Source organism: Malania oleifera, chromosome 7 (genome assembly GCF_029873635.1).
Source record: "Malania oleifera isolate guangnan ecotype guangnan chromosome 7, ASM2987363v1, whole genome shotgun sequence".
In the NCBI taxonomy this organism is placed as follows: Eukaryota; Viridiplantae; Streptophyta; class Magnoliopsida; order Santalales; family Ximeniaceae; genus Malania; species Malania oleifera.
Window position 1 is genome coordinate 81,127,572 of NC_080423.1, and position 26,027 is coordinate 81,153,598.

Sequence of the window (26,027 nt, forward strand, 5' to 3'; positions counted from 1 at the left end):
CATCTAGAAGGAACTTGGTGAATTCTTCTCTTAAGCTTTAATTGTATTTCATATTGATATTTAATTATTGAAGAGCATAGTTGACTCACTCAAAAAATGAGCAGCTCAAAAGCTATCCCAAGTATAGGCGTTACGTCGTGCAATATTAAGCCCAAGGGCTAGATTGTCTCCTCAGGGAATGCGTTTTAATCTCAAATTTCACGTTCGTCCAATGGAAAACAAAAATGCACTAAACTCGATTCAGATTCGGATTTTCAAGATGGTTCAATTTCACTTTTGATGAATTAAATGACACGTAATTTAAAACTCTAAACTATCATGCACTAAATAAAAGAAAACAAGAATAGAAACCCTACGTCTACTTAAGGAAACATTGGGACACGCGTTAATAAAAACTGGAAACCTAGAACATGGAATCAAAATGCGCAATGAAAACTCAATTAAACACTCACGTGCGCAATAAAAACCGAAACTTTAACAAAACTACGAAATTGAAGCAAGGATCATAATTTGAATGCAAACATGAACTCAACAAGAATTTAAAATACGCAAACAATAATGGAACACGATAAAAACACAAACTTTAATGTTACTAAAATAAGACAAGGATGAATGCAATTTAAATTAAATAATAACAACCAAGAGAGGGAATTAAAAATTGATGCTTTAATTAAAATTCACAAAACAAAGTTTAACAATTATTCAATGCTAAAAAAACTGGAAAGAAAAGTAAACTAAACAAATAAAAGGAATGAAATAAGAGAGAGAGAGAGAGAGAGAGAGAGAGAGAGAGAGAGAGAGAGAGAGAAGAGAAGGATGTTGTATGGCTGTGCAGTAGGAAGCTCTCGGTGTTGGTCTCGGATTGGTGCTGGCATGGCTGACCGGAACAGCTAGTAGCACTGCTACTGGAAGGAGTTCAGGCAAAGCAGAGGGGTCTTCGGGTTGCTGCTAGTGTGTGAATTGCTGCGGGGTGGAGGACTTGCAGAGGTTGCCTCTGCTCGGCTCCTGGTGTGCTGTTCAGTGGCTGGCTTGCTGTGGAGAAGCTACAGCGGATCTGTGGCTGCAGAGAAACTCTGCAGAGGCTGGGCGGAGGTTGGATGGTTGTGGAAGCAGATGGGGCTCACGGTGATGCTGTGGCTGACTGTGATGGTGTTGCCGCGAAGGGACAAGGAAAGAAAGGTCAGGGAAACAGAGAGGATTGAGGAAGAACTGAAACAGAGAGGGAAGAAAGGAGAGAGCAGGATAACTGAGATAGAAAATTAGAGAGAAAGAGAGACCGAGAGAAAAAAGAGTTGGAAGAAGAAATTTGAAGGAAGAGAGAAGGGAGAGAAGCGGTGCCGGAGGCACACCAAGAATAGGGGAAAACTAGGAATTAAATAAGAGTGGGACGAGGCTGGAAACCTAGACACGCATAGCACATGGATTCAACCCGACCCAATTGGATCTGACCCGTTTGGAAAGGGTGGCCGGGTCACATCAATAACCCAAGTATATATATATATATTTTCATTTTTTGTTGTTCTCTGTTCTCTACCAAATTTGACTCTTCTGGAGCCCATTTCTCACAAAATTTAAAACACAAAAGTTGTAGATAATCCTTTTCTCTTTTTCCAAAAATTTGAATCGTCTCGATTGGAGTTCAGATGGAAAAGTTATGCACAAAATACGAACAAGTGTTGATTTTGGTTTCTGAGATTTTTCCTGCAATAAAATATTACCAAAAATTCATAAATTGCACAATAAAACTCAAGAATGATAATTTTGGCACTTTATTAAAATGTTGGACAAATTTGGACATTTAATTAAGAATATAAGTCGTAAAGCCTGGGTTAAGATGCCCAATAACGCAGTTTTGACGCGTAATCACACCCCCCAACTAACGTTTTGCTAGTCTCTAGCAAATGACATGAATGAATTTTAGGGTAGTGCCTACGATTACAAACTCCAATGATCATGAAATCAATGCACATGCGACACAAACATACTGTTTCACATACGAGAATACCATTGAATTTCACACTGGCTTGTTCATATTCAGTACACACAACTCGAAAGCACATCACTCATGCAAGTTTCACCGTTTATATGTCATTTAAGAGCAGTATACTCACATGAAGTTAATTAGTGGCACATTCAGAGTTAATGCAGTCATATAAGTTCGAGTATAAACAGGTAGACTCTCGAGGTGTGTGTGATGTGTGTGACTCAGTGCACCTAGGATACCAGTGGACACCTACAGAACGGTCGCTTTGACTCAGCCTAACTGGGATACCCTCAAGAACACTCAAAGAAAATGAGTTCACTCATTATATGTGAGGAGAAGTGTCGCAATCAAACATCCCACATATTAATAAGGAACAAACGCTAAGTATATGGAGTGGACTAGTCTGGAAAGGATCTAGCCTATCTATAAGGTGTCGGGTCCTTCACCCTAGCATCTTCTCACCTACTTGCCATATCCAACCGACACCACCCTAGATCAACTTCTTCACAAACTTGTCACGAATACATCTGAGGCATTAACCGGTTAAAGAATCTTCATACGTGGAAAATATGTGTCGTGTCCTTGACTTTTTGTGATATGTACGTGGACCGGCACTGACATTTCATTTCATACGCATGTGTATTGCTTATTATTCCTTCTGCTCATTTTTCATTTTCTGTATTTTCTTGATCAATTAGGACAATCATAACACTTCTTTTGTAATCTTCAAACAATCAATGGGAATTGAGCTCGAATAGTGGTCTATGAACTAAGTCTATCTCTAGGGGTGGCTCAGCCTTCACATCTTGAGTAGGCTACAAGACCTAGGTTTCTATCTCCCCACTAGGTATCACCTCTAGGCTAGCAAATCAAAACATAAACTAGTGTACAAAGGAATCATCCAGAAAAAGAGAATTGAGTTCCATGAACTCTGATTTGATATTAAAGCTCAAAATGACAATAAATAGCTCAAGGATATCTCACAAGGTGTCATAGTCACCACGAGTGCTCTCTCAGTGCTCACAGGAAACCCTAAGTGCAATGAATCACGTGAATGTGTTTATTCAGCCTCGTGAGATGCTGTGTAAATATAGGAAATTATATAGTCAAATTAACATGAATGTACTACCAATTGATTCTTCATGGAGTCTGTAGACACCCCATTTTTACCCAGACCCAATATTATTATTATTATTGTTATTATTATTATTATTATTATTTTTTTTTTTTTTTTTTTTTTTTTAATATTATTATTATTTTGCTATTATTATTGTTATTTTTATTACTATTATTGTTATTATTTTATTATTATTATTATTATTATTAGTGTTTTTATTATCTTTATTTTATTATTATTATTATTCTTAATTTACTATAATTATCCTGGATTATTATCACTATTATTTTTATTTATTTTTTTTATTACCTTATTATTATTATAATTATTATTATTATTATTTTATTATTATTATTAGCATTAGTATCTTATTTTGGCTATTATTATTTTTATTATCTTTATTTTTATTAGTAATGTTATCATTATTATTATTATTATTAATTATTACTTATAATGTTTGTATTATTACCTTATTTTTATTAGTATTATTATTATTATTATTTTACTGATAATATCTTTATTATTTTTATTTTTACTATAATTATTTATTATTATTTACTATTATTATTATTATTTCCTTATTGATCCTTATATTATTATTATAATTATTATTATTAGTATTACTATTTTCATTATTACCATAGTAGTAAAAGCAGAAAAAAAAATAAAATAAAATAAAATCGAAAAAGGAAGTTTTTTTTAGGGTTTTAGAATTTTTTTTTTAAATAATGGGGGGCAGCGGAGGCCAAACGGAGGGGGCGCAGGCCAGGAAAGAAAATTAAAAAAAAACTTTCTTCTTCTTCTTCTTCTTCCTCTTCCTCTTCTTCTTCTACCATCTCGCTCTCATCTCTCCAAAATCAGTCCCTTACCCGAACGACCCTCCAATCCGCCGCTGCTTCAGACCAACCACACCATGGCAGCCCCTCGTCTCCAACCGTCACCTGCAACCAGCAGCCGCCGACAACCACCGTGAGCCCCTACTTGCTGCCGTCACTGCTGGAGATCCGTGAATCACCCGTGACCAACCTTCAATACATCCACGGCACCAGAAATCTGAGGACGTCTCCACGTTCTGTTCCAGACGCAGGCTGCAGCACTAGCTCTCGCTCAATCCCTGCAACTCCATCCCCACTGCTCCGGCCACCGTTGACGTCGAAGCAACCTCCGACCACACCAGGCAACACCTTCGAGCCCCCTTACGGCATAGCACTACACCATAACCTCTGCAGCGGTCTCGGCACAGCAGCTCCTCGGCCTTCCTCCACACCCAGGCCACGACAGCTTGGCGACTCCGCTGGGGACGTAAGAGAGTCAAGCCATTAATTAATTAGAAATTATCCCAAGTCCAAATTTAATAAAACTTTTAATTACTCCTTATTTTGTGAATATTGTAATTTGTAAATAACTTTGATTAATTGAAAATATTTTACGTCCATAATTTGTAAATAACAAAAATTAATTAAAAATATTTTGTTTCCTAATTTTGTGAATATTAATTGTAGATATTTTGTTTCCAAATATTCTGAATAAAACATATTAATTGTAAGATATTTTGAATAAGTATATTAATTATAGATATTTTGTATACTAATCGTAAATATTTTGTTTCCTTATTTCCAAATTTTTTGAATGAACATATTAATTACATATATTGTGTTTCCTTATCTTTTGAATATATATATTAATTGTAGATATCTTGTTTCCATATTGTTTATAGCATGTGAATAAATGTGGGGATAGTGAGATTAGGTTAAATTTAAATTCACACACTTTCACGCTCTATACCCGAGCTTTACCTGCTAAGATTAGATAGGGGTGTAATAGCGTTTTTCCCTTCGTAGCTTAAGCTTGATGGGACCCGCGAACCACCCCGCTCAATGCGAGTTTTGTCCGAACCCCTATGGGGGAGGATGAAATTTCAAATTGGGGACCTTTTTGTCAATAGGGATTAGAGCCTATCCACACTTACTTGTCCATAGTTTTCCCTTAACTAGGATAGAGCCATAAAAAACCCTGTATATACGTACCTACCCTAGGTTGGGACAGGAGCCACATCCTTCTCCATGTATAGTGTGTTGTGTATATGTTATGAGATACTTTGTATTATATCATACATTTGACATCCATTTTAAACATACATACTACTTAGCCAGTATTCTGGAAAAGCCCAATAATGAGATCATGGCCCATCCTTTCAAAAATGAAGCACTTGGCCCAAGCATTTTAAAATATGGGTCGGCCCAACCCTTTTCAAATAACTCGGGCCCAATTTTTTTTATTTTTTTTAAGAAAAAAAAACCAACCTAGGCCCGACATTTTGCTAAGTAAAAACGTAGCCCAGACCTGATTTTCAAAAAGGGTCAAACCCAGATTTCCAAAAATGGGCTTCGGCCCTATTACCCAAAAATTCGGGCCAATATTTTCTAAGCAATCCAAGCCCAAGTCCTTTTAAAACTAGGGCCGAATCCCATCATGAAATATATTGAAGCCTATATTTTAAAATACTCGAGGTCCAAGTGCATGTTAAAGTTCACAAGCCCGCATTGAAGAAATCCAAGGGGTTGACTAGCTTGGGTCAACCCCAACCTCCGATCATAATTTGACCTTTCATAGAATACAAGGTACATGGACCGTCATCAAAGAAAGGAATGGTTAAGGGAAGAGTTGAATTGAAATTGTGGCCCATCAATGGTCGTCTTAATCTTGAAATCTTTTATTAGAGGGATTTTTTCAAAATTCTGGCAAAGTAGTCATTTAGGTTACATTGCATTCATGCATTCACGCATAATTACAAGCATAGCCATGCATGATAGGCTGATGCATGTTCATATCCTTATTTGTATGTATTTGTGCACTAGTTACCCCCATGCATAAACACCCATTGCATAACATAATCATGCATTTCATGCTCAATTTCATAACCATGTATGCATAATCATCTCCAATGGGTCAATAATCACATTCCAATTTATCTTTAAAACCATGGTCCAAGGTGATAGAATTGAGATCCAGGATTCCAATATTGAGCAAAGTAAGATGATCTCTCTACAGAGAAAGGTTATGATCATAGGGACCCATTGCGTGATCATAGTAGGAATGTAATAAACGCCATTGGGTTAGAAGATTGATTGGTATTCAACTTTAGAAGTGAGCTCACATGATACAGAAATGCTACTTGATCACCTAAGGCTGATAACAAGAGGAATGTCCATGCTTTTTATTTAAATCATTTTGAAATTGAATGAAATAAGAATGCTTTTCAGTCTCATCTCATTTCATCCTCCTTGAATCATCACTTTATGCCAAATTTTGTCTATTTTTGCTTGTATTTTGTGTAAAGTGACATAGGTAATAGTTTTGTCAGTACAAAGGACTTGGAGCCATTAGCTGGTTTTGGAAGTTTATTCAATGGGGCAAAAAAAAAAAAAAAATGAGGATGATGAAGGAAGAGCCTCTGAAGACCCCCCCACTTCAAGACATTGTCAAGAGCCTGGTTGAGATATGGATTTCAAAATGATGAAGAGAAATATACAGAAAGGACTCATCAAGTTTTGTTCTACATTCGCTTGATAAAATCGATGAAAAAGTCTCTTGTCTTTGTTATCTATGATTGGTGTCTTAAAGGTATGATGATTATATTCTGATCAAATGAGGGGTGGCCATCTTTGGTCGACCAGTATCCCTAAAAAGAACCAAATATTGATTTACCATTTGTTAACCAAGTTGAGCCTGAATGTTAAACCAATCTTTTCTTAAAAGTCAATTTATCAAAAATTCAACCTGGGTTTGGGTCTTATAGTGTTTGACAAGTCATTTGAGGCAAAAATTATTACCAAAAGGATGGTAGGCCATTTTTCTGCCACCCAAAAGAAAGTTAAAGAAGAAATCCCTTACGAACCCTTTTGAGGCTGAAAAATTCAATTCTTGATTAACCCGTCAAAGGATCACACCCCACACTCGGGCAGTTTTAAAAGATCAGTGAAGTTCAAATGAAAATGAAGTTAAGATTTCCTTTATAAAAGGAAAATCAAAAGTTGCGGTAAAAGAAGAAGAAGAAGAAGAAGAAGATAAAAAAAGGGGGAAAGAGAAAGAAGAGGAAAATGAAGAAGAAAGAAAAATAAGGGACATGCTACATATGTGATCTTTGACCAAATTACCCTTGATAAAATCAATGATTTTGAGCTTTATTTAACTCTTTTCTTCTTTAACCCATACCCCTAACCTACATTACGGTCCAAATGAAAGTCCTAACCAGATTGGTATACGTTGTTGTCTCAAATGATTTGTCAAACTCAATGTTGAGTCTAAACTACGTAATGACCTGATCCTGCAAAGGTACGTAGGCAACTTGTTCAAATGACAAGTTCGGTCAATACTTCGCAAATACTGCACCATTGGGGCAGAAATCTTTATTAGGGGATGGGATTTTTGAGCCTTAGTTTCCTTATTCTTGGTGAAACCTAAATCCTAAGCCTACATTTCGTCCCGTGTCTTAAAGTCCACCCTGAGATCGGAATATTGATCAGACTACTTAATGAGATACTAGTTATAATTCAAGATAGGGAGTTTGAGACAAGCTTGAAATAAGCAAGAAAGAACCTCTAAGTGGTGATACAGTGGAGAAGTTATGGTTATGAGGCTAAAAAAAAAAAAGAAAGAAAAAAAAGAAAAAAAAAGGTTTTGCCCATTGATATGATTCTCTAAGCTAGCAAAGTTACATTAGTGTCAAAGTACTGGTAAAATTTGTCTCCTATTTAACAAGCATAGAAAATCAAGCAAAGTCAAGCAAGTTTGTGCATTCCATCCATATTCCCATTGAGATTGAGTTATCTGATTGCATGCTTATTCATTTCAATTTCAAAGAGATTTTAAAACATTAAGGATGCAATCCAAAGAATGTCCTTGTGGAGAAAATGTAAGATAGACAGGATCAGCTACAAAAGCATCTACTAGGGTGGGTGTCATGCCGAGTTTCAAAAGGACACATTCAGGGACATCTATGTTAGTTGGGAATTCAAAAACATAGCCAAGATCAGTGGATGAGGATTGAAATGGGGCAGTTTTTGAGTTCCATTGGAGCAAATTCAAGAGCTTTTAGGACAGAATAAAAGTCAAAAACAGGGCGATGACCGGTGACATGTAAACACTGGGGCAGATTTTGAGCGCCTTTTGGAATTTGAAACATGACCAGAATCAGCGGCAACGTGGAATTTGAAAGCACACCCAAGATCAGAGATTGGGTTGTCGATTACAAGCACGATGGAAGGAGAAGATATTCATGCATTACCATGCATTTCATGAATTACCACACATTCCATGCATTGCATAAGAAAGAAAATACAAAGGGCATCTCATTCAACATGCATCATTATGCACACATACAAACATATCACTGCATTCTAACATCTTAGGTAGCAACATGCATACATATAGCAATAGAGAACCATTCATTCATATTTTCTTGGTTGAATAAACTTTTGAATTCTTCTTTTGCATCCTTGATTGAGCCATTCTTGTCTAGATATATTTTGAAACTAGGGCAGCTGACCCCCATGCACAGATTGACATACTTTGAAACTGTGGCAGTTGACCCCTTGGTTGTTGAGTCTCAAAGAGGGTAACCATTTTCCAAAATACTGACCTTCCAAAAGATCTCGGGACCTGGCACCCGATTGATCATCCACAGTGGAGCAATTCTTCAGGACTTTGAACCCTACATTTGAGAATATTTCCCAAAATATTTCGAGATCTCATACCCAATTGATCATCCATATAGAGTAGCCATTTCCCTGATCCAAATTGAGTTATCTACCTTGAAATTAGGGCATCAACCCTCACATCCAAAAATGGTGTTGTTCGCAATGAAACCGAGGTGTTGGATCACCTCAAAGATTTCTTGATTACCTCATTCATACGATTTGTTTCATCCAAATTGTTTTGATCATCTTAATCACTTTTATTGACCCATCGCGGTCCCAGGTTATTGACCCATCACGGTCCCATTCCTATTGACCCTTCGAAGTCCCATCTTATTGACCCATCGCGGTCCCACCTTATTGACCCTTCGCGGTCCCACCTTATTGACCCTTCGCGGTCCCACCTTATTGACCTATCACGATCCCATTCTATATCTCCAAACATGCCACGCACTAAGACAACTGCCAACCGTGGAACATCTTCGGGAAGAGATGAACAAAATATAGAAAGATGGTTAGTGGCATGGCAAGCTAAGCTTAGATACCATACCTCTCTTCATTCCACTGATCCCATACTTGGTAAGGTCCTAGACACTTCATTTTTTGGTGAGGAATTTCCTAAAATCCTTCCTTTGTTTAGGGAAATAGGATGGTTCAATTTTATCATACATCAAGCAAAAGCAATGTTTCCGAATCTTATCAAAATATTTTATGCAAACATGGTGTATGGTGATGGAGTTTTATCTACCAAAGTTTGGGGAAAGAAAATTACTTTGAACTCTGAAATTTTAGCCCCCATCTTAAAAATCACTCCAGGTAAATCTGAATGTCCAACTTTTTCTTAATCTTGGATTTTCGGACAAGACTGCACCCCCGAAGTTTTTCTACCCTTAGTTATGGAAAATGAGCCAGTATACTTTGGGCATCCTCCTCTATAAAAACAACTTACTCTCAAAGCCCAAATCCTCCATAAAATTATTTCCTACAACATCATTCCAAAAACTGGTTCCTTTGATCACTTATCCTACATTGAGTGTTTTGTCCTTTGGTGTCTCCTCAAAGGTAAGAAACTAGATTTGGCTAGTTTGATAATCAAGTGGATGTGGACCAAATTATAATTAGCTAGGGTTGTTCTTCCCTATGGAGGTATTCTAAACCTCCTTTTCGCTCAACTAAACCTCTCCACTCCTAATGAATTGTTCATCAAGCACACCCGTTACGATCTTTTCAATACCACAACTTTGAAACAAATGGGATATGACAAAGGTGATGATGGTTGGGTCCTTGAAGTAGGCAGGCCTCAACGCGCACCTGTAGTAGCTCCTCCTCCTCCAGCACATGCTCAGAGTTTTCATCAAGACACACCTACGTGGTTTCTAGCTTTTCAAAATGACTTCTCTTCTTCGTGCTCTGAAGTAAGACCCGGACTCCAGACCATTCAGGAGAAGGTTGCATCATTGGATCAATGCCTCGTCCAGATTGAGGATTTGCATGCTAGCCCCTCCCAAGGTGGTGATCCCATGGAGACCAGCTCAGCTCCTCGCAATGATGATGAGGACTCTGAGGAAGGGAGTGATGAAGAAAAAGAAGATAAGGAACAAAAGGAAGGATCTGAGGAAGAAAAGCAAGATGAAGAAGCAAATGAAGAAGAAGATGACGGAGCTAATAGTAAGATGTTTTATTCCATACTTTTAAGAAATTGAATTTTAGATCTTTTTGGATGTATTTAAACCACTTTGATTGTATGTTTTCGTATTGATATGGTTACTTGTACTCACTTCTTGTTGGAATGATAAGGTTTTATTTACTATCCCTCATTTCTTTTTAAATAATGACAGAGGGGGAGAGAAATTCTAGCAAAGATGTATGCAAAGATAAATGAATATAAATTTTTCAGTATATTGAGCAAAAATGAACTTTTGGGCAAATATGAACATTATGCAGCACGAATTACAAATATAAACTATGCATAAAAAGCACACTACATAAGCTATAATGCAATATAATTGATGATGTGTGTACATATGCTTGGTATATATGTTTAGTGTTCAAATGCTTAAAATGTGATTTTTTGAACATTATCATTATCATTTAAAGGAAAGCTTATTGTAAGGGGGAGCCTTTTTTAAGGAACCCTCATTTTTGCTCCTTGTTTGTCATCATCAAAAAGGGGGATATTGTTGGCCTATCATAACTTTTCAATCTTATTTTGATGATAATAAATGAAAGATAATTTAATATGTGTTGGTTAAGTGGTGATGTTTCAGGAATGCCAAAGTTCAAAAGAAAAGCAAATGGAAAGCTTAAGGATTTATAAATTCTTATCCATATGTAGAGAGATTCAAGAGATAGCACAAAGCAACTCCAACATGAGCAACATATGTGGACACTTAAAGCTGAATCAAAGCTCAAGTCAAAAGGAACATAAAGAAAAATTTCACGGAAGGCTTGAAAAATAGAGTTTTAAGCTTTAGGACCATGTTGTAAGTACTTCATGTTTGAATATCTCTTGAAATATTTTTGAAGCTATTATAAGGTTAATTATGGACCTAGAGACCTTATTTTGAACCCCGGAAAATGTTTTATAAGAGACCAAAGTAAGAGAGAAAATTTGATTTTGAAAACTAAAATCAAAATTTTGAAGTTGGTTTGCCCAGATGTTTGAGGTATACCCTCAGAAGTCTGAAGATGCATCTTTTGATGACTGAAGTTTTACTTCAGACGTCTGAAGAATTTCTTTAGAAGACTGAAGAATTAGTTCAGTTAACTGAAGATTTATTTATTGAAACACAGAACAGGCAAAGCACTCTCAGAAAACTCAACCTTCAATTCAGCTGTCTGAGCTAGAACTTCAAAAAACTGAACCTAAAGTTCAATCATCTGACCCTGTGTCCAGACTATATTTTTTTGTGCTTTAAGGAACATCAAAAGGCTGAACCTGATAGTTCAGTAGTCTGAACACTGTTAACGACTAGAAATTTTAAATTTTTTAAATTTTAAATAAAGTTTGCTCGTGCCCCAAATTTTCTAAAAACTTGGAAGATACTCCAAGTGAACTTAGGCAACACAAAATCACTTTTAGAAGCCTATAAAAACATGGTTTTGCAAGTCAAATTATACACCAAGAACAAAAAAATTGAAAAATATGTTTGTTAGTTGAAAGCTCTTGCTGCTCTCTCTTGCTCAAATCTTTGCTCAACTAAAGTGGTGAATTTATAAAGGACTAATCCATCCTACTACTAAGTTCTGAGTTACTAATTCTCATCTAGAAGGAACTTGGTAAATTCTTCTCTTAAGCTTCAATTGTATTTCATATTGATATTTAATTATTGAAGTACACAGTGATTGAAATTGTACTAATATGCTCTTTGTGAGAGTGTCATTGTACAATACTATTTCTTGTTCTTTGACGATTCTAGGTTGTTGGATCGTTGACCAAGTGTGGGGTATCACTTGGAGAGGCACTACTCTAGCCTATTGAAGGAGTGATTGAGCGTGGGGTATCCCTTGGAGAGGCGTTGCTCTAGCCTATTGAAGGAGTGTGTAAAAGGTTTGTTCCGCCTGGAAAGAAACGGTATAGTGGAATCCTTTGATGGTATTGGCCAAAGGCGAGGACGTAGGCTGGGGATAAGCCAAACCTTATATAAACTCTTGTCTCTCTCTTTTTCCCTTACTCTTTAAATTCCAACATACGTATAAACTGTGTGGATGTTTTAAATTTCATGATCATAAATACTACGTAGTTTGGAAATTAAATAAACTGAAGTTTAATTTGTTTTTGGGATTGCGGAAACCGAAAGTGAGTACCTTGGTTGATCAATAATTTGCGGAAACCATAAGGAAGTACGTTGATTGATTAACACCCAAAGACTCTTTAACTAAAAGTTTATTTAAAGTTCAAGTTTTTAGAAGAGTGTTGGATTTTAAATTGTGTATCATATTGAGAAAGCAAATTTCATTATCAACAGGGCTTGAATAAAATCCATTAATACAAGGCCTTTTATCAATAGGCATACATTCTCAATCTTTACCTTGAGTGCTAAAACTTGCAAAGCATTCATATTCAAAATCTACCATTGAATCAATTTTGATAGTGTTGCAGTTCATACGTTAACTTGTGCTTAGTAAAATTGATTGGTTGATTAAGTTTTGTTTAAATTGTATGGTTGTGGATTGAATAAGGAACTAAGCTTTTTTGATTGCTAAATCAACAAGAGGTCAAAGAATTCATAAAAAGAATTAAAAGAAATTTTAATAATCCAAATCATCCCCTTATTGAGACAATTCATTAACTTTCAAAGCCAACACAAGCCTTGGTGAGCCTACCACTTTGACTCTCCACTCCTTTTTGGTTTTAACATGTTTTCTTTTAAATGGACACTCAAATTTTATATGTCCCTTTTTCTTACACAAGAAACATGTGGTGTGTGCATATTGGTTGAGGAGGTGCTTGCATTGTTTATAGACTCGCTTACAAAATAGCCCATGTAAAGATTCTTTTTCCTCCTATTTTCTATTACATTAAATCCAATGCCTTCTTTGTCTAATGACATCTTTTGAGACCCAACAAGTTTGTCAAAATTTTTCTTTCCTTTTGTGAAGTCGTAGATGATTTTAGATTGATCTTCTATCTTTCTTTCTAGACTAATTATCTTTAAGTATTACTCATTTTCACAAGTGGCCTGTAATTTTACATTCTCTAGTCCTTTTGACATCTTGTTGATCTTACTCTCTTGTTCAGCAATATAAGAGTCCTTCTCTTTTTCAATAGAGTTAGTTGGCTCTAATTTGTTCATTAACATGTCATTCTCGCTTTTTAGTGTGGTGTTTCTTTTAGACACCCTAACAAAGCTTTTATGTCGTTTAAATAACTATATTTATAATTCTTTGTATAATGACATGCTTTCACAGGATTCATTACAATATTCATCAGTAGAGTCAATGAAGGATTTTGAATTCAAATTTACGTTATCATTTAGTGCCATGAAGCATAAGTTTGCCACCTTCTGATCACTCAAGTTGCTTTCCAAGCTGCTTGAGCTGGAGTCATCCCAAGTTGTGGCCTTCACTGCCTTCTTCTTCTTAGATTCATTCTTAAGTTATGGATAGTCAAGTTTAATATGACCTACCTTGTAACGACCTGCTTAATTTCCATGGTTTTTTTTTTTTTTTACTACGATAATCTACATGCTCTGATACCATACTGGGGATAAACCCAATCATAAACCTAAGCAGCCAGAAGTAGAAATCAAATAAATATAACTATATGTAAATATATATACAACACCATGCAATACAATACTAGAGTACTACATGTTTCCCAAAATACCCTCAACTATGCTGGGATACACAAAAATCCTCTATAATACTCACTTCACTGACAGGGCACTACTGAAGCCCCTCTATCTGTGAGCCTGGTCTACTCGCCTACCTGGATCACCTGAAAAATGATTCAACACCGGGATGAGCCAAAGCTCAATAAGACGAAATATGCTATTACTAGTGTGTGGCAAATGAGTTACAATATTATGAAAATCTGTTTTCATATAATCAAGTATAATTGAATATGAAAATACAATACAAGTGATAAAATTCACCACCCTTTCCATGTTACTTAACATAACAGTATTTTAGGTTACTGTTCAAAATACTTCTAATGTACAAAAGTATATTCCCTGTTTCTGTAAATTTGTATATACGTAATAATAACTGAAAAATTTCCCTGTGGATAACTGTGTGTCATGATTTAACCCCTCATGACAGGGTTGTGCGGCCCGTAGGCGGAATCTACACTAGCTGGCCAACCAGGGTAAATCACTACACTCCATCGGTCTGATCCGCCCACCTCAACCCATATCTGATAGGGAGTCTGTCCACGTCAAGGGCCTAGGTGCCCGACCTACTACCATGTATTATCTAAATAGGTGGTTGCACTCATAACATAACATAATATCTGTAGCAATGGTACCGTGCTCTATAACTGCATAGTCCAACAGGGTATAATACTATATAATATATCTCTATACACAACTATCTGATTTACCATGATTATCAAATAACCATAATAACCATGATACTAAATAAACTGTAACTGTAATCCGTACATCATAGCACTGAGAACTGTATAATCATAACACTAAAAACTGCATAATCATAATACTAAGATTCGTATAATCATGGAACTAAAATTCATATAATCATGGTATTAGAATTCGTATAATCATGGTACTAAAATCCATAAAATCATGGTACTGAAATTCGTAAAATATATCTCCGTACTATATTCATATTCTCAAGCCACACCATACTTTAATACATAATTTTCATAATTTAATAAACTATATACTATTATAAAATACCTAACATAACATATTTCCCTTACCTGACTACCAGAAAGCCCCTACGGTATACTGGCCTAACCCCCGCAGGACCTCCTACATAACACCCTGAAAACAACATTTCCAGAATAGAATATCAGTATTTCTTCACCTACATCATTTCCTATAATTGTCATAAGGCCAAAAACAGACTAAAAGGCCTTACCCTGAATTTGGGATGAAATTCAACTTCGTTTCACCAACGATCCACTCCAGCAAACTTGCAGAGAACTTCACCAGGAGTGTTGTGGTGGCTTCATATTGTCGATCCGGTGACTAACAGGGCCAGAATCGAAGACATAAGGGAGAGAGTTCGTAGGAGAGAGAGAAGAGAGAGAGAACGCTGTGAAAATATGATAAAAATCAAATTTTTCACTACTTATAGGACCAGATTCATCGACGAGACACGTCACCTCGTCAACGAGTCCTTCATTAAATTCGTCGACAAAATTCAGAGCAGCCCATTCTTCACTCGGTAGTTTCTCGTCGATGAAATCTTGCCTTCGTCGATGAGGTCCTAAAGACCTTTATCAACAAAATCCTGTATTCGTCGACGAAGTCTACTACCTTCTTCTGTTCCTGTTTCCATTTTCCTCCTTCTTCATGATTAAAATAATATTATTCTTCGGGTCACTACATACTTTTTGTAATTATAGCATGTTGGGGGTTCTAATTTAGTTTATCTTTTGGTAGTTTCTTCTTTGTCCATTTTAGATCCTCTAAATTTCTTAGTAAATTTCTTATTCTTTTTGAGAAATCTATCTAGTCATCTAGTGATTAAAGCTAGGTATTCACCATCTATGTCTTCCTCTTCTTCGTCACTTGAGCTTTCTTTGGAAGCTTTGAATGCTATGGATTTTTTGATTTTTCTAAATTCAGTTGCTCTTTCCTTAGTGGTCATTTCGTAGGTGAGAAGTAACCCAAGGAGTTCATCTAAAGCTATGCCTCTAAGTATTTTCCTAATCATTTTGTATGTTGGGTAGTTTTTCCCAAGTGCATTTAGAGAGTTTATATTGTGGGTGAACCTAGTATACATACTCGATATAGATTCTTCTGGGTTCATCCTGAAGGCTTTATACTTACTAGTGAGCATGTCTATTCTGCTATCCCTAACATCTACGGTTCCCTCATAGGTTATTTCTCACTTTTCCCAGATTTCATTGGTAGTCTTGCTGCCCATTATCCTATTAAATTCGTTAGCGTCTAATGCACAATATAGGGCATTCATCGCACTAGAGTTTATTTGCATTTGTTTCATATCAGTCTTATTTATTTCGTTTTCTTCTTTAGGAATTTCCTTATTTTCAATGATCTTAGAAGGAATACAATTTCTTTGGACTACCACTCTCCAAACCCTCTAATCCATCATTTGTAAGAATATTCTTATTCTTTATTTCCAAAAGGTGTAATTTACACCACAAAAGATTGGGGGTCTAATGGAGGATTGTCCTTCATCGAATGGGGACACACACAGGCTTGCCATAGTGACTTTTGTGCAACTACCTATTAGGATATGTTACAACCTATGCCCTGACACCAATTGAAAATAATAGTGTAATCCCAAGAGGAGGCTGAATTGGGTATTTTAAAATTTTAATGTGCAAAATCTTGATTAATTTTAAAACTTAATTACCACGTCTCTTCACTATTTCAATCACAACAAAAAAACTAAGTAGCGAATGGCTTGTTGACCTTATAGGTCACACCCAGTTTTGATAATGACAAATACCTATTATATTTAATGGGTGTTTGAGGTTATGTATAGGAACTCAAATTGACAGATCATAATGCACAAAGGGAAGATTGAAGATTGAAGACCAAATTTCTATTAAAGACCCAATTTTATGTATTGTAATGTATCTCATTTATACAAAGGGTCTGTAATAGTAATTAGGGTCTTTAATTTGTAATAATTGCATGCATCACCTACATGATTTAATAGGTAAGCTCACAATGAAAAAGACTTTAGGGATTAACCGACACTGGATTTTTTCGGTGTCATAAAAAAAAACCCAAAAATGACCCTACGAAACTCACTTATACACATATATGTTTGGTCATTTGATTAGGGTGTTTGCATAAAATGAAAAGAACCGAAATGTATGAAAATTACATGTTCAGTCGATCAAACTCCCATGTACAAAATGCCTTGATTGACCGAACTCGGACCAGGTCAACAGTTTGACCACAGTCCTGTCGACTGAACTTACTTAGTTCAAGTGCACTCGGTCGACTGAACCTCCTAGGAGTCAAATTTTTGACCACCTGGTCAACTAAGCTCAAAATGTACACCAACGGTCTGGTTGACCGAGGGTCCTCGGGAGATGCCCCAATGGAATAGTCGATCAAATTATCCAATTCAAATCTTCCCGGTCGACCGAACCTCGCAAAACTAAAAAATCGCCTTCAGACTTACTTATCCTGTCGACCGACCCTGTAGTTCATTTTTGGCCTGGCCAACCGAGCCTCAAGAACTTCGGTTAACCGTACCCATCCTGGTCGACCGGTGCTCTCAGGTTGCTTCGGATTTTTATAGTGGTTAACTATTTTTTAACAGGGTTAAAATTACTAAACGTCATTAAATCTTTTCTAATAATACCCTACATGTCCTAACAGCTATAATTCTTCCAACCTCTATAAATAGCCCATCATTTGCAAAGATTAAGGTGATTAGCCATCTTGATTATGAGAGATTCTCTGAAATTCCTAAAATCTATAATACTCATTTTTAAGCCCCAAACACTCACACTTACCTTCTTTTATTACCAAAAGTCTTTTGTAAGTTGATTGAGTGATTGCCTTTGAAAGGTTTGCTCTCCCTATTTTGATTGGTTGATTCAATTTTTTTGAGAGTCAAATCTAAGTGTTCTTAGGGGACTTTGTTAATAAGTCTCTCCTAAGGAAACTTGTATTAAACTTCTAAGTATTGCATATTCATTACAATATCTTAGGAAACCTGTATTAGCTTTTGGGTTGCAAAAACATTTTCAAAAACATTCTCAAATATCTTGTGTGATTTATTTCAAAATATTTTTGAGAAGATATTTGTGTTTGTGATATTAATCTTTGTTGCAATATTCATTCACTTACATATCATTTGCTGAATACGGAGATTAAATATCTTTGCAAACCAAGCATATACACCATTTTGAGATATCCTACTGATTGATATACTCGTGACTTGCTTGACATCTTTGTGTGATACGCTTGATTGAATATCTTGAGATACAAAGATTGCTTGTTTGCACTCTCACGCACTGATTACACAAATAGCAAACATGTTTGAGAGTTGATATATTGAACCACACTGAGCTTACATATTAAATCATATTGTGGTGTATGTGACTGAGAGTATCTGGGTACACATCTGCTTTACTTGAAAGCATAATCACTGTACCATCCTATTTGATTGCAAATACTGTTGTACTTCCAGGCGCGAGCCTGAAGAGGGAGACTAGCCCTTTGAAATAGTCTCGAATTGGCTTAAACCCAGTTAAGAAAGCTAGGTGCGCCATCCTATTAAAGCGTGTAGGTTGAGGTCAACCCTGTTAATTGACCTGGTTGTAAAGGTTGAGGTCAACCTTGTGGTAATTGACCTGGTTGTAATTGGTGCCGCTCCACTCGTTAAGTGAGCCATTAGTGGAATCCTCAGGCTTGCGAGCTAGAGGCGGGGACATAGGCACAGTTGGTCGAACCTTAATAACATATCGTGTGTTTGTTTATATTTATGCATTTTATATTTACCGCACATGTATGTTATTGTGCGAATGATGCACATGATTTAAATTTTCGTATATTATATTTATCGGTGCACTTGGAATTGCATAGAAAGACTCTAGGTTGTGATATTTTGCTAACATCTAGGTTAACCTAGGAGAAAAGTTTAAAAATTCCAATTCACCCCCCCACATGGGAATACACCAATTCTAACAATTGGTATCAGAGCGTCGTTTTGCAAAAAATCGCAATGGCTCAAATTAGTGTGTCCCCATTCGGTCAGGGACAGTCACCTTCCAGTCCTCCATTGTTTTGTGGTGTCGATTACACCACCTGGAAAATTAGGATGAGCATATTTATAAAATCAATGGATTGGATGGCCTGGCGAGTGATTGTTAATGGGATTCGTATGCCTCTAAATGAAAATTATACTAGGTTAATGCATGCAAATTCATATGCCATGGACTTATTATACTATGCTTTAGATTCTCATATTCTACTTGAGTTTGTGGCATGTCATAGTGCACAGGAAATCTAGGATGAACTAGAAAAGAAATATGGAGAATCCCAGGGGAAGGAGATGTAACTCCTCTGAATGCTCTAAGCTCAATTGATCAGGAGGAGGTAAATCATGAGCTTTAAATCAACGAGGAGGTATATGATAGTCACTCTAGTTTATATGATGATTCTTGTGTTGAATGCTGTGTTGTACACATACTCAATCATCTATTAAACATAAGGATAATTCTGTTAATATTGCATGTGATGATTCATCTGTTGATTCCTATAATATATTTTGTGATGAATCTTCAAATGTTTCTTGTGATGATGATGGTATGAATGCATGCAATGATTCATATGGTTTTCAATTTGATAAATCCTATGATGAATCATTTGATGAGATGCCTTCATATGGAAAACTAGAAAAGACTTCATTTAAAATGCATAGAATTCTAGTTGAGATATCAAAGAAGAAAACATATTTGAAAAATGAAAATGGAAAGGTGGCAAAGCACTTAAATGATTTGGAAGAAAATCAAGCCACTCTAGAAAGGAGAAAAATTTAGAAGGTTTTGAAAATCATTTGCTTGGAAAGAAAAATAAAAAATTACTCTAAAATGTTTTTCAAATCCTCAAGTGATAAAGATAACCTAAACAACCTCTTCGGACTTAAAAGGGGGAAAATTCTTTTCAAAAGGGGTTGTTTGCATAAAACCAATAGTCTAACCTCATTGAAGAAAAATAGAATAAATAAGCACAATCTTTTATGTATATTCAATACCTGCTTATTTTGTAAAACTATGTGGCATGTATGGTTTAATTGCTTACTTAGAAGTGTCAGAGGCTTAGAAAAGGAAATGAAATGGATAATCAACAAGGCAAACCTTATAGGATCTAAGGAAGATTGGACTCCAATAGAAATTGTATAAATATTTTAATTCTTCCCTTAGTTCGTAGGTTTAGGGGTTGTGATCAATTTAGGCTTAGGAAGTGGTCTGTGCTTAAAATGAAAATTCTTAATATATGTATTCACTATGCACTTGTGCAATACTAAAAATCATAAGATTAGCAAGCTAATTCAAAAATTGGATAAATTCCACTTCAAAATGGACTAGGCATCTTTGTTAGGTAAATATCTCTGAACGCTTAACCCATGCTTAAATACAATACTTTAAGTTAAGCTACTGTTGTCTATTGCACAAAATTGAGTGTTAGGGTTCCATTTTATATCATATGTCACTATACCCTAAACTCACCTTTGAATATGAAAAGCTTAAATCAAAATCAAATCGTCATTCTAGGCTTAAAGCACTACTGATCATAAATGACTAATATATACTGAGTGCTTCTCATAGCTATAACCAAATTAGAGGCATCCACTAGGGGATTGGTCCTTTTGAGTTTAAATTGTAAATCCTTTAATTTTGGTTTAATCCCTCCATAGGAAATCTTTACCAAACCACGATCATATTAGGTATAGATTCATCCTTTCCTTGGTTTGTATCCTTGTTCTAAATTGTGATAATATTTATAGGATACTTTCCATTCTCCGAAGAGCATTGTTCAAGAAAATTCAAATACTCATAAATGCTCTTTGCCTAAGCAATTGGACATATCCACTTCCATGAAAATATTTTGAGTAATGTCCACTTATATTGAATACTCTTCGAACTTAACAGAAATTATAACCCTTCAGAGTATTTAATCTACTTCACACGCATAAGCTCTCAAACATTAAATCAAATCATTTAAAGCTTCACCTTATCAAAATGATGTTGAATGACTAAAATTATTTGCGCTAGGTTTCAAATCTAGATAATGAAATGAAATTTGAAAGAAACCTATGCATGATCAGTTAAATTTAAAAAGTCTTTCCAACTCATGCCTTTCACATTTTGAAGATGATAAGAAAAGAGGCAGTTATAGGCTTATCATCCTAATGAATATTAATTGAGACCTTTTTGGTCCGTTAAGCCTAAGAACTCAAAGCCAAGCTAGAATCATTGAAAATATTATAACACTTGGCTAAAGAACCTGAAAAATAAGAAAAGACATAAATTGAATAAGTGCATAACTCAGGTGGAGCATTTCTCTTCATGAATATATATACATTAAATGCTCTCATGATTTTTATCTTTTATGCCCATATGCCTTCATATGAAAAGCACTGAATTCCTACTATTCATTATGTGTTAAATGAGTAAATCTTTTAATGGATAGTTTATCTTTTGCATCATTTGTTGATTATACTACTGGATTGCATGCTTGTGTTGAAAGCCTCCTGCATGGCGGATGCAATGATATAATATGCATGCTAGTTGTGAATATTAGGTTGTTGCTTGCTTTATATAATTTATCTGTTGAAAACAACCTACTATCAGACATAGGTTTTATGGGAAAATGTCCTATATACAAACGACATGCTACTGAAATTTTGCCAGAATTTGCCCATATAAAACCTTGTGTTAAAGATGACTATGATAAAATTAATGTTAAAATATTTTTGAAAAGATGAGTGAAATCAAATAGAAATTTAAAATTCATACTTGCATAATCATCGAATAATTAGGGGAGCCCAGCTCCATCCCTATAGAAAGAACTTAAAGAATCCATGTGCATCACTTTCATCCACTGAAATATCGAGGCTTTTAAGAATACCCTAAACATTATATCCAGTGCTTAAAGGCTTATGATTTGATATGGAATGTTTTCAGGTCATGAGCATTATTGCATGCCTTAGTATATATCCTTTGATGCATCTACGGTCTATAGGGACAACTATACTAATCAAGTGGCAAATGTAAATGACAAATATTCAGTATAGTTTATTTTAAAGATTTGGATTGATGACTTATACTACTAAGTATAATGAAATTAATCTTTGGTCAGTATAAGTAGTTAAAGAATCTAAGCACGTACTCAAATTGACAGGGGGAGCATCTAAACATGAAATCCTATTTTGATTTGCTCACCAATATCTTTTAGCTTAGATTTGTTTTGAATCGAGTGTGGCATGTGCTTAATTGAAATGATATTGTTGAAAATGTGTTTGCATTTGCCACATGTTGTTTGTGTTTGCCATGTGATCCTTGTCTTAAAATTTTTTGACATCTTTAGGATCATTGTGGCTGCGATTTTCTAGTTATATTTTAGTATGTGCCTAATGGACAAACAAGAAAACTTGTACTTACTTGCTTTAAAATTAAAATCTTATTTTTCCAGCAAGCAACCCCTAGCACCATTTTGCAAACATCATAAGGAGGATGTATACTTATATATATATATATATATATATATATATATATATATATATATATATTGTAATACGTTATGGCAAGAACTATTTTCAAAACTTAAACTTTTTCTCTTGCCTCATTATTATTAGTATATACATATAAGTTATAAAAGTCGCATAACTGGTTCTATAACTTTAGATAAAAATGCATGTGAACTAGTTAGGCTGTGTTTATGCTCAAACCTACTATTTGGTATCATATGTCGTGTGCTTTTAACTTAAATCTTCCACGGGTCTTATGATATGTTTCAATTGTAATGGCTTGTGTATATTTGGGGTCTAGCCTTGTTTTCATGTCATTTAAATCATTTAGATGACCAGTTTTATTATTTTTGTGCTTAATTGCTAAAGTTATCCTTGTCATTCATTTTGCATTATATGGCTATTATATTTCTTGAATGACTTAAAGTTATACTTCTATTTTATGTCTTGATCATACTGGAACTGTTTGAGTAGATGTAGATAAACTACTAGGATTTATAAACTCAAATAGGTTATTATTTATACAAGATCAGTTTTGGAAAGTCCCATTTTCCAACGGTACTCTGCCGAGATCTTTCAAAAACTTTCCAAAACTTATCATGTATAAATATAATGTTTACCCATTGCCTAACTTTTATGGCCCTTTTTATTGTTGCCAAAAGAGGGAGATGAAGAAGCAAAAATATTTGGGTTAAAATTGGTCTTTATTTAATGCATATTGATAGGGGGAGTCTTCTTAGGCTTATACCCATATTTTTGTTTGATGTATTTGTCTTCATCAAAAAGGGAGAGAACGTTGACCTTATAGGTCACGTCCAATTTTGATAATGACAAATACCTCTTATATTTAATGGATGTTTGAGGTTATGTGTAGGAACTCAAATTGACAGATCATAATGCACAAAGAGAAGATCAAAGATTGAAGACCAAATTTCTATTGAAGACCCAATTTTATGTATTGTAATGTATCTCATTTATGCAAAGGGTATGTAATAGTAATTAGGGTCTTTGGTTTGTAATGATTGCATGCATCACCTGCATGATTTAATAGGTCAGCTCAAAATGAGAAAGACTATAGGGATTAACCGACGCCGGATTTTTTTTGTATCTTCAAAAAAACCTATAAATGACCCTAGGACACTCACTCATGCACATATATGTTTGGTCATTTGATTAGGGTGTTTGCACAACTTAAAAAGAAATGAAATGATTGAAATTTACATATTCGGTCGACCGTACTCCTATGTACAAAATGCCCCGGTCAACCAAACTTGGACTAGGTTAACAGTTTGACCACAGTCCGATCGACCGAACTCACTTAATTCAAATGCACCCGGTTGACCGAACCTCCTAGGAGTCAACTTTTGACCACCTAGTCGACCGAACCCAAAATGTACTCTAACGGTCTGGTCGCGAGGGTCCTCAGGAGATGTCCCAACAGTATGGTTGACCGAACTATCCAGTTCAAATTTTCCCGATCGACCGAACCTTGCAAAACTAAAAAATCGCCTTCAGACTTACTTGTCCGATTGACCGACCTTGTAGTTCATTTTTGGCCCGTTCGACCGAACCTTAAGAACTTCAGTCGACTAGACCCATCCTGGTCGACCAATGCTCTCAGGTTGCTCCAAATTTTTACCGTGGTTAACTATTTTTTAACAGGGTTAAAATTGCTAAACGTCATTAAATTTTTTCTAATAATACCCTACATATCCTAATGGCTATAATTCTTCCAACTTCTATAAATAGCCCATCATTTGCAAAGATTAAGGTGATTAGCCATCTTGATTAGGAGAGATTCTCTGAAATTCCTAAAATCTATAATACTCATTTTTAAGCCCCAAACACTCATACTTACCTTCCTTTATTGTCAAAAGTCTTTTCTAAGTTGATTGAGTGATTGTCTTTGAAAGGTTTGCTCTCCCTGTTTTGATTGGTTGATTCAATTTTCTTGAAAGCCAAACCTAAGTGTTCTTAGGAGACTTTGTTAGCAAATCTCTTGTAAGAAGACTTGTATTAAACTTCTAAGTATTGCATATTCGTTGCAATATCTCAAAGAAGCCTGTATTGGTTTTTGGGTTGCAAAAACATTTTCAAAAACATTCTCAAATATCTTGTGTGATTTATTTCAAAATATTTTTGAGAAGATATTTGTGTTTGTGATATTAATCTTTGTTGCAATATTCATTCACTTACATATCATTTGCTGAATACGGAGATTAAATATCTTTGCAAACCAAGCATATACATTGTTTTGAGATATCCTACTAATTGATATACTTGTGACTTGCTTGACATCTTTGTGTGAACACGTTTGATTGAATATCTTAAGATACAAAGATTGCTTGTTTTCACTCTCACGCACTGATTTCACAAATAGAAAACATGTTTGAGAGTTGATATATTGAACCACACTGAGCTTACATATTAAATCATATTGTGGTGTATGTGACTGATCATATCTGGGTAGACATCTTCTTTACTTGAAAGCATAATCATTGTACCATCCTATTTGATTGCAAATACTATTGTACTGCCAAGTACGGGCCTAAAGAGGGAGACTAGCCCTTTGAAATAGTCCCAGATTGGCTTAGATCCGGTTAGGAAAGTTAGGTGCGCTATCCTATTAAGGCGTGTAGGTTGAGGTCAGCCTCTCTAGTTGACCCGGTTGTAAAGGTTGAGGTCAACCCTATGGTAATTGACCTAGTTGTGATCGGTGCAGCTCCACTCGTAAAGTGAGCCATTAGTAGAATCCTCGGGCTTGCGAGCAAGAGGCGGGGACATAGGCACAATTGGCCGAAGCCTGAGAACATATAGTGTGTTTGTTTATATTTCCACACTTTATATTTACCGCACGTGTATGTTATTGTGTGAATGATGCGCATGATTTAAATTTACGTATATTATATTTATTGGTGCATTTGGAATTGCATAGAAAGACTTTAGGTTGTGATATTCTACTAACATCTATGTTAACTTAGGAGAAAAGTTTAAAAATTCCAATTCACCCCCCCCCCTCTTGGGAATACATCAATTCTAACACAGCTATGCCAATCAGCAATCCTAAATATATATAATCAACTCATAGGGTATATTATTTTTCAGCAAATTAATATTGACAACAAGATATTTAACCAAACAAGTATTATCTTTTATTTGAACAATTTACCAATCAATATCAATCAATATCAAACAATTTCGGCATATCAAAACATGTATGAATTTTCAACTACAATGACTTTTAATCTCAATAGATAATTAAATCATTCAATACATTCACAAATCAACCTCAGCATTTATACCATTCCCAACAATTTTAATTCATTCCCAACAAATAAGATTAATAAATATTTATGGG